General features: G+C 39.7%; 1 long non-coding RNA gene across 1 annotated transcript; it reads right to left on the bottom strand.

Moving 5' to 3' along the window:
• Positions 1-1,181: 1,181 nt before the first annotated feature.
• LOC134204690 (uncharacterized) lies at positions 1,182-2,008 on the bottom strand. Its single transcript, XR_009977938.1, has 2 exons — positions 1,699-2,008; positions 1,182-1,614 (listed from the first exon to the last, which is right to left on the bottom strand). It is a non-coding gene; the product is annotated as an uncharacterized LOC134204690 (long non-coding RNA).
• Positions 2,009-11,836: the final 9,828 nt, after the last annotated feature.

The raw sequence follows: 11,836 nt of genomic DNA on the forward strand, positions 1-11,836 counted from the left end.
TTCACAAATTTCAATTAACGAGTCCTCCCGCGCGAGCGGGAGCAGGACCCTAAGGAGCAGGATGGACATAGTCGGCGACGGTCAAGATGTGGAACCACCAACGCTGGACGAGGTTAAAAAGGATCTAAACATGCTGAAAAACAGTAAAGCTGCTGGGAAGGACGAGATCCCGGTCGAGCTTCTCAAACACGGAAGTGAGCAGCTGCATCAATCAATCCACCACATTATCCAGAAAATATGGGAGGTTGAAGAACTGCCTGCCGCTAGAGTGTGCCAATTACAGAGGGATCACCCTTCTGAACTCGGCGTACAAAATCCTGTCGCGTATCCTGTTTAACAGACTGATACCGCTTGAGGAGTCCTTCGTCGGCGAATACCAGGCAGGTTTTCGTGAGGGCCGATCAACGACGGATCAAATGAACAGAAATGAGCTGTGGCAGATAATGTCCGAACATGGTTTTCCGGCGAAACTGATTAGACTGATACGTGCAACGCTGGATGGCTCGAAATCGAGTATTCGGATTGCAGACGAAGTGTCAACCTCGTTTGTGACCTTAGACGGATTGAAGCAGGGTGATGCACTTTCGAATTTATTGTTCAACATTGCACTCGAAGGCGCTATTAGGAGATCTGGCGTGCAGAGGAACGGCACTATCATCACACGGTCGCATATGCTCCTGGGCTTTGCGGACGACATCGACCTTATTGGAATCGATCACAGAGCAGTAGTGGAGGCTTTTGTCCCACTGAAGAGGGAGACGGCGAAGATAGGCTTAACCATTAACTCTCCCAAGCCAAAGTACATGGTGGCAGGTAGAGGTAGGGGAAGACATAGTGGTGTTGGTGCAGTGGTAGTGTGAAACCTGCCGGCTCACCGGATGGATCGTTTGAGCATTATCTTTCCATTCAAATTCAGTTCTTTGGCGAGGCTCATTGGCAAGGGGAACACAAGGAGAAAACAATACTTGTTCGAGCGGTTTTGCAAGTGAACGACGAACATACAAATAAGGCCTTACAACACTTATGCTCAAAAGCCGTAGAAAAACAAATTTCTGTTAACCAGAGGAAGACGAGGCCTGGACGTTCCTTTGCGAACACGGAAAACGAACACAAACAAAGAAGAGTGAAAACCTAATAATAAAGGGCTGCGCTTTCATGAAAAAGGAGTCGCTACCACAAAGTTTTTCTTAACAACTATTTATTCGTCCATTTTGGACGCCTCACATCTCCTACTCTGACGTCACTTAGGGTACTTGCGGTTGTTTATCGTTGGGATCCGGATCGGTGGTAGCTTGCAGATGACTGTCGCTTGTAGATGGCGTTGCGGTGCATTCCGGTGGCGAATAGCACCTGACGGATGATGTTCGATGGTGGTTCGAGTCGGTAATGGGCACATCCAGACATTGTTGGTGGTCTGAAGCGCATGCTGATCCCAGCAGTTGGGGGGGGGGGGTTATAAACCAGATTGACGGATGGTTCAATACTTTCCTGCTCACCATTAACTTTTCGGGACGATGTTCGTAGCGTATCGGGCTGTGGCTTCTCGGAAGTCCTGAGGAATAGTCGGAACTTGTTCCGAGAACATATAGAAAAGAGAAAGGCCCGTTTCTGGACCTAACCACATGGTTAGTACCCTACCGTGACGCCATCTTGTCTAACACTTTGCACAATACATAATACATTCAATATTTCAATTACCTTTCTCTTGGACTATTTCTAAATCACACAAATGTTTTGCAGTGAAATTTTCTTAGCTGATTTTGAGCAAACTATACAATAATAAAAGTAAATTGTAACAATAGTTTTAGCAAATTCTGACAAACACCAACCGTACTATTTTGTTCTCGTTATTCACAAACTTCTTCCGTACTATTGCCCGTACTATTAGTTTTGAGCCTCTAAGTTTTTATGAAAAGAAACAACACAATAATTAATAAGTTTTAAACACTCTTTAGCTAATCACAATTTCAATACTTTTTAAATTATAGACACGACGCGCACTTCTAGATCGTCCACTGGTAAAAACAGGAAAGGAGCTTTTCTAGAAATGGCTGAGTATTTATACTCTAGATTTGTAAGGACGGATTGCTAATTTAATAACAAATATTAAATTATATAGTCAACATTATGCTCCTTACCTTAAATGAACATCCGTGCGCCACACTGGCGTAATCTATGTGTCGAGCTTGACATCATTCTGACAAACGATTGTTTTGACAGAACATTCACACCACTGTAAATGAGTGTTGTCACGAAAGGAATGAATAAGAGAGGAGCCATGAGTGTTTCACTTGTCAGACGACACGCGAAAGCGGCACTCAATTTCTGATGCTGTCAGTTTGTTTCATTAGGGTGGGATATGAATTTTGGACTTGCGGTGGAGCCAGCAAGATACAATTGGAACCGAACGGTTACAAGTGCATGATGGGGATGTGTTTGAAGTTGTTGAAGAATTTGTTTACTTCGGAACGCTTGTGACATGTGACAATGTCGTTTCCCGTGAAGTGAAAAGACGTATTGCTGCTGCGAATAGGGCCTTTTACGGATTACGTAACCAGCTTAGGTCCCGCAACATGCAGACGGAAACGAAATTTGCTCTATACAAAACTCTGATTCTACCAGTGGCCCTTTATGAACATGAAGCATGGACATTAAAAGAGGCGGACCGGAGAGCTTTCGGGGTTTTAGAGCGAAATATGCGTACAATACTCGGACGGAAACCAGAAAATGGTGTGTGGCGCAGACGCATGAATCATGAGCTGTGTCAAGTACACAAAGAAGCAAATATTGTGATTCGTATAAAATACGACAGACTTCAGTGGGCTGGTCACATAGTGCGAATGTCGGAAGAAAGAATAGCGAAAACAACATTCAACAGAGAACCAGATAGGAGCCGGCGACTTCGTGGAAAACCACGAACACGCTGGCTACACGCGGTGGAATCGGACCTGGGGACCCTGAACGTTCGGGGAAACTGGAGGAACATCGCCCAAGACCGACGATTATGGAACTCTACAATACGCCAGGCATAGGTGTATCGACGTTGTAACCAATTAGGTATCCAGGTAGGTATGAGGAAAGAGAAATGAGTGAAAGAGAAAAATGAGAAGTGAGACATGAAAAGTAAGAAATGAGAAATGAGAAATAAGAAAGCGGTGAATAGCGACCAACGATGACGAGAAAAGAGACCAAATAGTGATTTTCATTTACAGAAAAAGTGACCAAATATTATCTTTGCTTGTGCAAAGATATTATCCCTAATCAAAGAGCACTCTGGGAAGATATTATCATTTGAGCATTCAATGATGATCCTGATATCCAACGCGTTTCGGGGTTTCTTCACGTTGCGAGGGCGTTGCTACAACAAAAACAATGAAAAAAATGTTTCTCCATGGCGAAAATTGCACTTTGTTTACTGAGCAGATAGATAACTAAGATCGATATCCCATTATATCATCAGTAACTTGGCTCTGAAGATCGATTGATGGAATAAATTGCAATGCCTGCCAAATAGTGACTTTCAGTTACAGAAAACGCGACTCAAAAGGGACTTCCAGTGAGTATTGAGAAAGACTGAAAATCTTAAAACTCATGTACGCTTTGAAACAAGCGTTATTCGAATCCAGCTGACTCAGTAAATTCATGCTCCTGGGTACTCCTTAGCCCAGCGGTAAGATCCGCGGCTATAAAGCAAGACCATGCTGAGGGTGGCTGGGTTCGAGGCCGGTCTAGGCAATTTTCGCTTTGAAAGTTGTCTCTACTTCCCTGGGCATAAAAGAATCATCGTGTTTAGCCTCACGATATACGAATGCAAAAATGGTAACATGGCTTGGCTTAGAAACCTCGCGGTTAATAATTATGGAAGTGCTGAATGAACATCAAGCAGCGAGGCGGCAATGTGGGGCATGTAATGCCAATAAGAAGAAGATGAAAAACTTAAACGCAAGGCTTTCCTTTAAAATCGCAAATGAGTTTGATAGCGCGTAAGGTTTGATGAATTAGATTAGACAAAAAATTACTTATGAGTTACAAGGAAGAAAAAGAAAAAACGACCTTAGGAACGCTATTACAGTGAACTCTCCCTTACTCGATATTGAAAGGACCATCGAGTTAAGGGCTTTAAAAAGATGAAGAATACATTTCTATTTTTACCCTATCAATATGTCAAACATTTTTCAGAACATGATTTAGGGTCGTTTGGCCGAATGTCGTTTGACCGAATAGTTAAAATTTGTTTTCTTATTAAGTGCAGTGAGAAGTGAGATGTTTGAAGTGAATTCTGAAAAAAAAAGAGAATTGAGAAGTGAGAAATTAGTTGTTCAAAGTGAGTACAGAGTAGTGAGAAGTGAGTCATTTTTTTTAAAGCTTTATGTTTTTAGAAGAAGTGAGTAATGGAAGTCAATACTGAGTATTGAGATGTGCGCAGTAACAAATGAAAAATAAATAGTGGGAAGCAAGAAATGAGAAGTTACAATTGAATGCTGAGAAGTGAGAAATGAATGTTGTGAAGCGAGAAGTAGGAAGTGACTAGTGAGGAAAACAGAAGCATGAGGCGAGAAGAGTTGGTGAGATATAAGACAGAAAAAGGAAGGAAGTCTGATGTAGGAAGAAGAAGGCAGAAAAAAAAGGAAAGGGAAAGAATAAGGAAAATGTAAAAAGGAAAGAAAAATATTGAGGATGTAAGAAAAAGGGAAAAGAAAGATGGAAGACGGAAGAATGAAGTAAGGATAAAGGAGGAAAAAGAAATATTAAAGGAAAAAGGAAGAGGAAGAATAAAGTTGAAGGGAGTAAGAAGAAGAACACAAGAAATGAAAAAACAAAGGGAGAAGGAAGTTGGATGGAATAATGATTAATTTAACAATGTTCAATTAGCATACCTCACCTCTCAATTAGCACATCTCATTTCTCACTCCTCGATCCTCACTTTTTACTTCTCAATTCTCACTTCTCACTATTTACTTAGCACTTCTCACATCTTACTTATCACTACTTACTTTTAAATTCTTGCTTCTCACTTCTCACTTTCCACTTTTTACTGCTCACTTTTCACTTCGCATTTCTCACCTCACTTTTTATTTCTTACTTCTCACTTTAAATTTCTCAATTTTAACTTTCACTTTTCACTTTTTACTTTCACTTCTCACTTCCTACTTTTTGCTTTCACTTCTCACTTCGCAATTTTCACTTTTTACTTCACTTCGCACTTCTACTTCAAATTTCTCACTTCTCACTTTTTTTCCCTTAACTTCTAACTTCGCACTTTGAATTTCCCACTTCTAACTTATCACTTTTCACTTCAAATTTCTAACTTCTAACTCCTTACTTCTCACTTCTCAATGCTTACTTCTCACTTCTTACATCTCTCTTTTCCCTTCTCAATTTTCACTTCTCACTTATCATTCCCACTTCTCACTTTTTACTTTTCAGTTCTCATTTCCCTTCCTACTTTTCTAACGTTTGCGAATGCGAATTCAGAATATTTTTGAGGTGGTAAATCAAGAAAATCAGAGTTCACATTTGTTTGGAACAAAAACACTCGTGTTATAACGTTTGATACTGCCTTCTTTTTATTTCAACTTTTCAGTATTCAAGAATTCTATTTCTCAATCTGCAATCATACTATCCCGATTTTGTCCAGCACGGACAATTGGATAACAATTTATTGTAAAGTATACTGGTGCTGAAGAAAGGATCTCGCCCTACCAGGACAACCGAATTGAAATTTGGTGAGAGAATTCCATTGCATACTAAATGATTGAAATTATCAACTATATGATTATATTCAAAATAACCATCAAGGAACCCGATTGAAGCGATTTAGATAAGAAGAGTGGGATTTCCAACTTTCTATTAACATTTCGGGGAGAAAGGGGGGGTCTTCCTCCATCTATTGGGTCAATCTGATAAACAAGGATTTGATTGTATTATTAATTGTACGAACTTTCTTCTGGAATGAGATTCTCTAGTCATCCCGTGGATTTCGCAAAAGTGTATCTGCTTATGGATCCATCACACCCATATGTTGGACCTTTATACAAGAGTTTGATGAAATAAAAACAATAACATAAACAAGATCAAATCGTTTGTCAGATATGACCAGTGCTATAGGCAGGTTCCTTGATTTCCAGGAAAATTGAGAGGTATTTTCCTAAGTTTAAAAAACTTCCCGTGGAAATTTTGAAGAATTTTAGGGGTGATTAAGAAGAATATTTAGTTGAAATTCAAATGTCATTTAAATTAATTTTCCAAATAAATACAGAAGAATTTCTTGAGAAAATTTTGGAGGATTTCCTAAATAAGTTTCGGAGAAATTCCTAAGACAATTCAGAGAAACTTTCGCGAATGTCAAAATGGTTTCCGTGGAAACTCGGAATAGGTAAGTTCGGATTCCGTCAACAACCCTCCCCCCCCTTCAGTATGACCACGTGGTTTCTGGACATCCCCTTACTAAACCTTCCTGACTACACAATCGATACAGACTTATAGATCCTAAAACATTAGTGCTTAACCATATGTAGCACTGCAAAGAATGTTTATTTTGATTCTACACAATAATAACTTTTCTAGATAGTTCTTCTTAATTTCTCCAAGACATACATTTGTTTGATGATGAATAATAAGCATAAGAATCAGTCTGTGGAATTGTTTTATTTTAAACGAAAGCAGAAAACGTTAACAGCTCAAAAGTGTTGCAAAATTAATAACCAATCTACGTTTACGATCAGATTTAATACTGCCGTCTAGAAAACACGAGAGAAGCTATTTAGCTCAATAAAGGTATGATAAAAAGTACATAGTGTAAAATCAATAACCAAGCCTATCAATAATTCAATAACTACAATCCAGAAGACAACCCTGTGTCGCAGTTCTATAAATAGAATAATTCGGAGCTAAAGTAGCGGAATTGGAATTTATATCGTTTGCATGCGTGTACGAAGCGGATATTGATTGTAGGAGAAAATGGCCCAAAATGCACCCGTTAGGTAAATAAGCCCAATGCATAAGATTAATTTTCGATCCTTTCGATATTACTAATTCTTCGTTCTTTATACTTTACACGGAGTTTTATAGTGATGAACCTATTTAACTACTCAGAAGACTTTTATTCAATGCTCTAATACAAACAACTAACATTGCTGACACCGTTTATATTCCATTAAAGAGCTCTATTTTGCCCCAGATTCGAGTAACTCATCAATTTGCTTAAAAGGTGCATATTTGGACTATCGTGCCCCTCATGTGCTCAACCAATTGGTGGTAGGGCGTAAAACTTCGGGAGCAATAAACGACGCAGCAAAAGGAACACACGAGTTTGAGTATGCATGCCAAGCGCCGCAGACACGTATCAACTGACTTCGAAGCGACCCCAACGAACGGTTCGGACCCAACAGAAAGGACAGGCAAGCGAATCGAGTAAAAAAATTGGCACTTCTGGTACAGATCACAACAGACTCGTGCTACAGTCATTTTGCGGTACACTCCGGTTCGGTAAATTTATTCGAATTATTCAGACGCACGGTTCTTTTGGCCGTGCGTGGTGCTGCGGTTGGGTGACCGGCCCTAGCAGCCCTAACTGGGTGTGTGCTGTCGAGATATGGGATTTGTCCGGTCGTGTGTCGTTTGCGCCGGATTGCGTGTTCTGCTCCTTTATTGTTATTGTTTAACTCGCACACTAGTCCAACGCCGTTCAACTGACTATTTTTGCTAGGCTTACGTTTCCACTCGAGGGCGTGTTGCTAGTGGAAATGAATATATTTTTTTTATTTATTTTCCATTTTATTGACTGTTTATTTATTGCATGATGCGCGAATTGCGATAGCGACAGATGCCGAAAGGAAGGTTCGAAATGAACATACCAGGTCGTCTTTTTTTTTTAATATTTGGCCAAAGTGTTACTTTTCAATGCAGCGTGAACTAGGTCATGAGGTTTTAAAGTATATCAAGCATAATTTTTCATAACGACGTATGTAACAAAAGTAAACAAAACGGGGTTTTTAATACAACGTGACAATCACACGCGGCTTTATATAATACGCATCGATTTTACTGATTTCAGATCTTAAAATTCTTTAATTCAATCTTTTTGCGAATCGACGTATGTAAAAATTTCTATTTTTGAAGTCTCACTGTTACATACGTCGCTTTAACATATGGGAACTAAGAGCGACCTATGTAACAAACAAATCAAAACAAAACAAAACTGCAGTTGCGTCAATCGTGCACTATGGAAAACCGACCAATGTACACCGACTTACGTATAGCATACCGGTGTATGTATAATTTTATCATTTTTCACAATGAATTTGAATGAACTGAGCTTTACTGTGAAGCACGCTTATTACGCTTGTTGTAATGATGCATGCCAGCGGAAAAAAGTATTGGGAAAAGATTTAGTTTAAAAGCAGTTTTAGAAAAAGTTTTGTCAACTTTCTACAAAGGATTTCTCGAATCCTCATATTTGTTACATACGTCGTTATGAAAAATTATGCTTGATATGGACTATATAAAAACCGGTAAAGGCACGGCATTATTAAGGAAGCGGGTTTGATTCCCGGTCCGGACGAAAAGATCTACCAAATTTCAATTTTTTGTCGACTTCTGTGAGCATCATTCAGTCTGTTGCCCATATTAGCATACTTTTGATAGGTTTATATTCTAGAAAAAATCAGAAGAACAAGGAAAAAAAAGAAAAATATTTTTTATAAACAATTACAATTACATTTTTACAAGCGCTTCGGATAACTCAACCAATGCTGAGTCCGAAAATTGATTGGATTTACAGAAGGAACTTATCCCAAAACGCTATATGTCCCATTGAAGTTATGTACGTGTCTTATACTCAAACCGCATGAGGGAGTTGTTTGGATACAGTATTTGCACTAAATTGAAGAAATCTGTTTCAGTGTTGGCATTATGCGCATTGTACGCCGGATAGAATGGGCTGATGTTTGCATTTCCAGTGAAGTGCCAATGTTGCGTAACATAATCCTGATAGACACATATACGAACCACACAAGCATATAAACAAGTGCATTTTTCTGTGTTTACCACCGGCTTTACAGGGTGTCAGATTCGCAGCTGAGAGGATTACAGCCCTTCCGTGCCCTCTTCTCTCGCATTTTCCTGCCGACAATTGGGGGGTTTCGGGATTCTGCTTTAGCTTTTTGAAATATGATGTTCAGAATCGAAAAGAGGTGAACCCTTACCAAATGTTCACTCAACCACGATATTTCTCACTTTTTCCACTGTAAGGAATCGGTGAAAAAATAAATGACCCGGCTCGTTAGTAAGTAGCGTCATGAGAATCTCGAACTAAGTAGATTATGTGGCGCCACCTCGAAATTTGAACAATAATCTAATCAATAACATTGTTATCAATTTGAGGATAATCTTTAGAATACCCTGTGAGTATTTACAACAATCGTTTCACTTAACCATTTGATACAATACATTATAATTTAAATTAGTAGTGACGAAACGTGATGAACTTATAATCCTAATATAAAAAATCACGGAAATAAACTATATAAATAAAAGTAGAGACGAACCTTTCATAAGACGAGTTAGTTCTTTACAAATACAGTAATATCACGATTTTGGGCCCTCCTTAGCCGTGCGGTAAGACGCGCGGCTACAAAGCAAGATCATGCTGAGGGTGTCTGGGTTCGATTCCCGGTGCGTTGTCTCGACTTTCCTGGGCATAAAAGTATCATCGTGCTAGCCTCATGATATACGAATGCAAAAATGGTAACCTGGCTTAGAAACCTCGCAGTTTAACTGTGGAAGTGATTAAGGTCTGAGGGAAGCTCTCTCGCGGTAGAGCGCTATTTTCGTACTAAAATGTCTATAACTCGGTACTGGGAACGAATTTCGCTTATCCTAACTGACAATCTCTTTGAAATTTATCAAGGAATGTTCCTACAAAATTTCATGGACCTAGTATTTCCCAAATTTGAATTAAGCTCTAAATACTGAACAAATGTACAACTGAAATTTTCGCTTCTCAGTACCTCTCTCCGATGATTTGAGGCACAAAGGAACCGAATTTCGCAAAACCCAACTGACAAAAGTTTTGAATTTTTCCAACGATCATTTTGATGAAATAAAAAGTATATGTCACCGCAATAAATTTTGCAGGAAGCTCTTTTTACTTCAACCAAGTTTTTTTTAAATTCCATACAAAAGTTACCATTTCGGGAGAGCAGCCAACAGCATATTTTCTTGTGGCGCACGGCAGGAAAGGAGCGATGAGAGCGGTAGAAAGACTGTCAACTTTGTATCTAGCGTGACACTAGAAAAAAGCGTATTCCTATTTGTGAATACGAGGATACCAAATATATAAAAATTGAAATCAATTGTAGGAATGATATCAGATAAACAATTGAAAATAAATAAGACAAATAAGACAAATAAAACAAATAAGAAAAATAAAACAAATAAGACAAATAAAGCAAATAAGACAAATAAGACAAATAAGACAAATAAGACAAATTCCTTCGGAAGTTCCTCCAGGAATTTCTTCGAAAGTTCCTCCAGGAATTCCTTCGAAAGTTCCTCCTGGAATTCCTTCGAAAATTCCTCCTGGAATTCCTAAGGAAATTCCTCCAGGAATTTCTCCGGAAGTTTATCCAGAAATTCTTTCAGAAGTTCCTCCAGAAATTAGTTCAGAAGTTCCTCCAGGAATTCCTGCGGAAGTTCTTCCAGAAATTCCTTCGGAAGTTCCTCCAGAAATTCCTTCGGAAGTTCCTCCAGGAATTCCTTCGGAAGTTCCTCCAGGAGTTCCTTCGGAAGTTCCTCCAGGAATTCCTTCGGATGTTCCTCCAGGAATTCCTTCGGAAGTTCCTCCAGCAATTCCTTCTGAAGTTCCTCCAGGAATTCCTTCGGCAGTTCCTCCAGAAATTCCCTCGGAATGTTTATCCAGAAATACTTTCAGAAGTTCCTCCATGAATTCCTTCGGAACTTCCTCCAGGAATTCCTTCGGAAGTTCCTCCAGGAATTCCTGCGGAAGTTCTTCCAGAAATTCCTTCGGAAGTTCCTCCAGAAATTCCTTCGGAAGTTCCTCCAGGAATTCCTTCGGAAGTTCCTCCAGGAGTTCCTTCGGAAGTTCCTCCAGGAATTCCTTCGGATGTTCCTCCAGGAATTCCTTCGGAAGTTCCTCCAGCAATTCCTTCTGAAGTTCCTCCAGGAATTCCTTCGGCAGTTCCTCCAGAAATTCCCTCGGAATGTTCCTTCCTTCGGAAGTTCCTCAAGGAATTCCTCCCGAAGTTCCTCCAGGAATTCCTTCGGAAGTTTCTCCAGTAATTCCTGTGGAAGTTCCTTCCGGAGGAATTCTCAAAGCAGCTTCTGAAGGAATTCCTTGAGGAACTTCCGGAGGAATTCCCGAAGGAACTTCCGGAGGAATTCCCGAAGGAACTTCCGGAGGAATTCCCGAAGGAACTTCCGGAGGAATCCTCGAAGGAATTCCCGAAGGAACTTCCGGAGAAATTCCCGAAGGAACTTCCGGAGGAATTCCCGAAGGAACGAGGAATTCCCGAAGGAACGAGGAATTCCTGGAGGAATTTCTGGAGGAACTTCCGAGGAATTCCTGGAGGAACTTCCAAAGGAATTCCTGGAGGAACTTGAGAAGGAATTTATTTTATTTATTTTTTATTTTTCTGCTTAGTCTTATCTATTTAATTTGTATTATTTGTCTTATTTGTCTTTTTTACACCAGCTACTACCCAAATCCTTTTCAAACCTTGCAAACATTGTACAGAAATCCTCTCACGATATTTTCTAATGTTGTTCTAGAAACGGCTCATGTTTCCATTTTCCAAAACCAGCTGGAGTTTGTTCA

The sequence above is a fragment of the Armigeres subalbatus genome, unplaced genomic scaffold, assembly GCF_024139115.2.
Source record: "Armigeres subalbatus isolate Guangzhou_Male unplaced genomic scaffold, GZ_Asu_2 Contig823, whole genome shotgun sequence".
NCBI classification, from domain to species: domain Eukaryota; kingdom Metazoa; phylum Arthropoda; class Insecta; order Diptera; family Culicidae; genus Armigeres; species Armigeres subalbatus.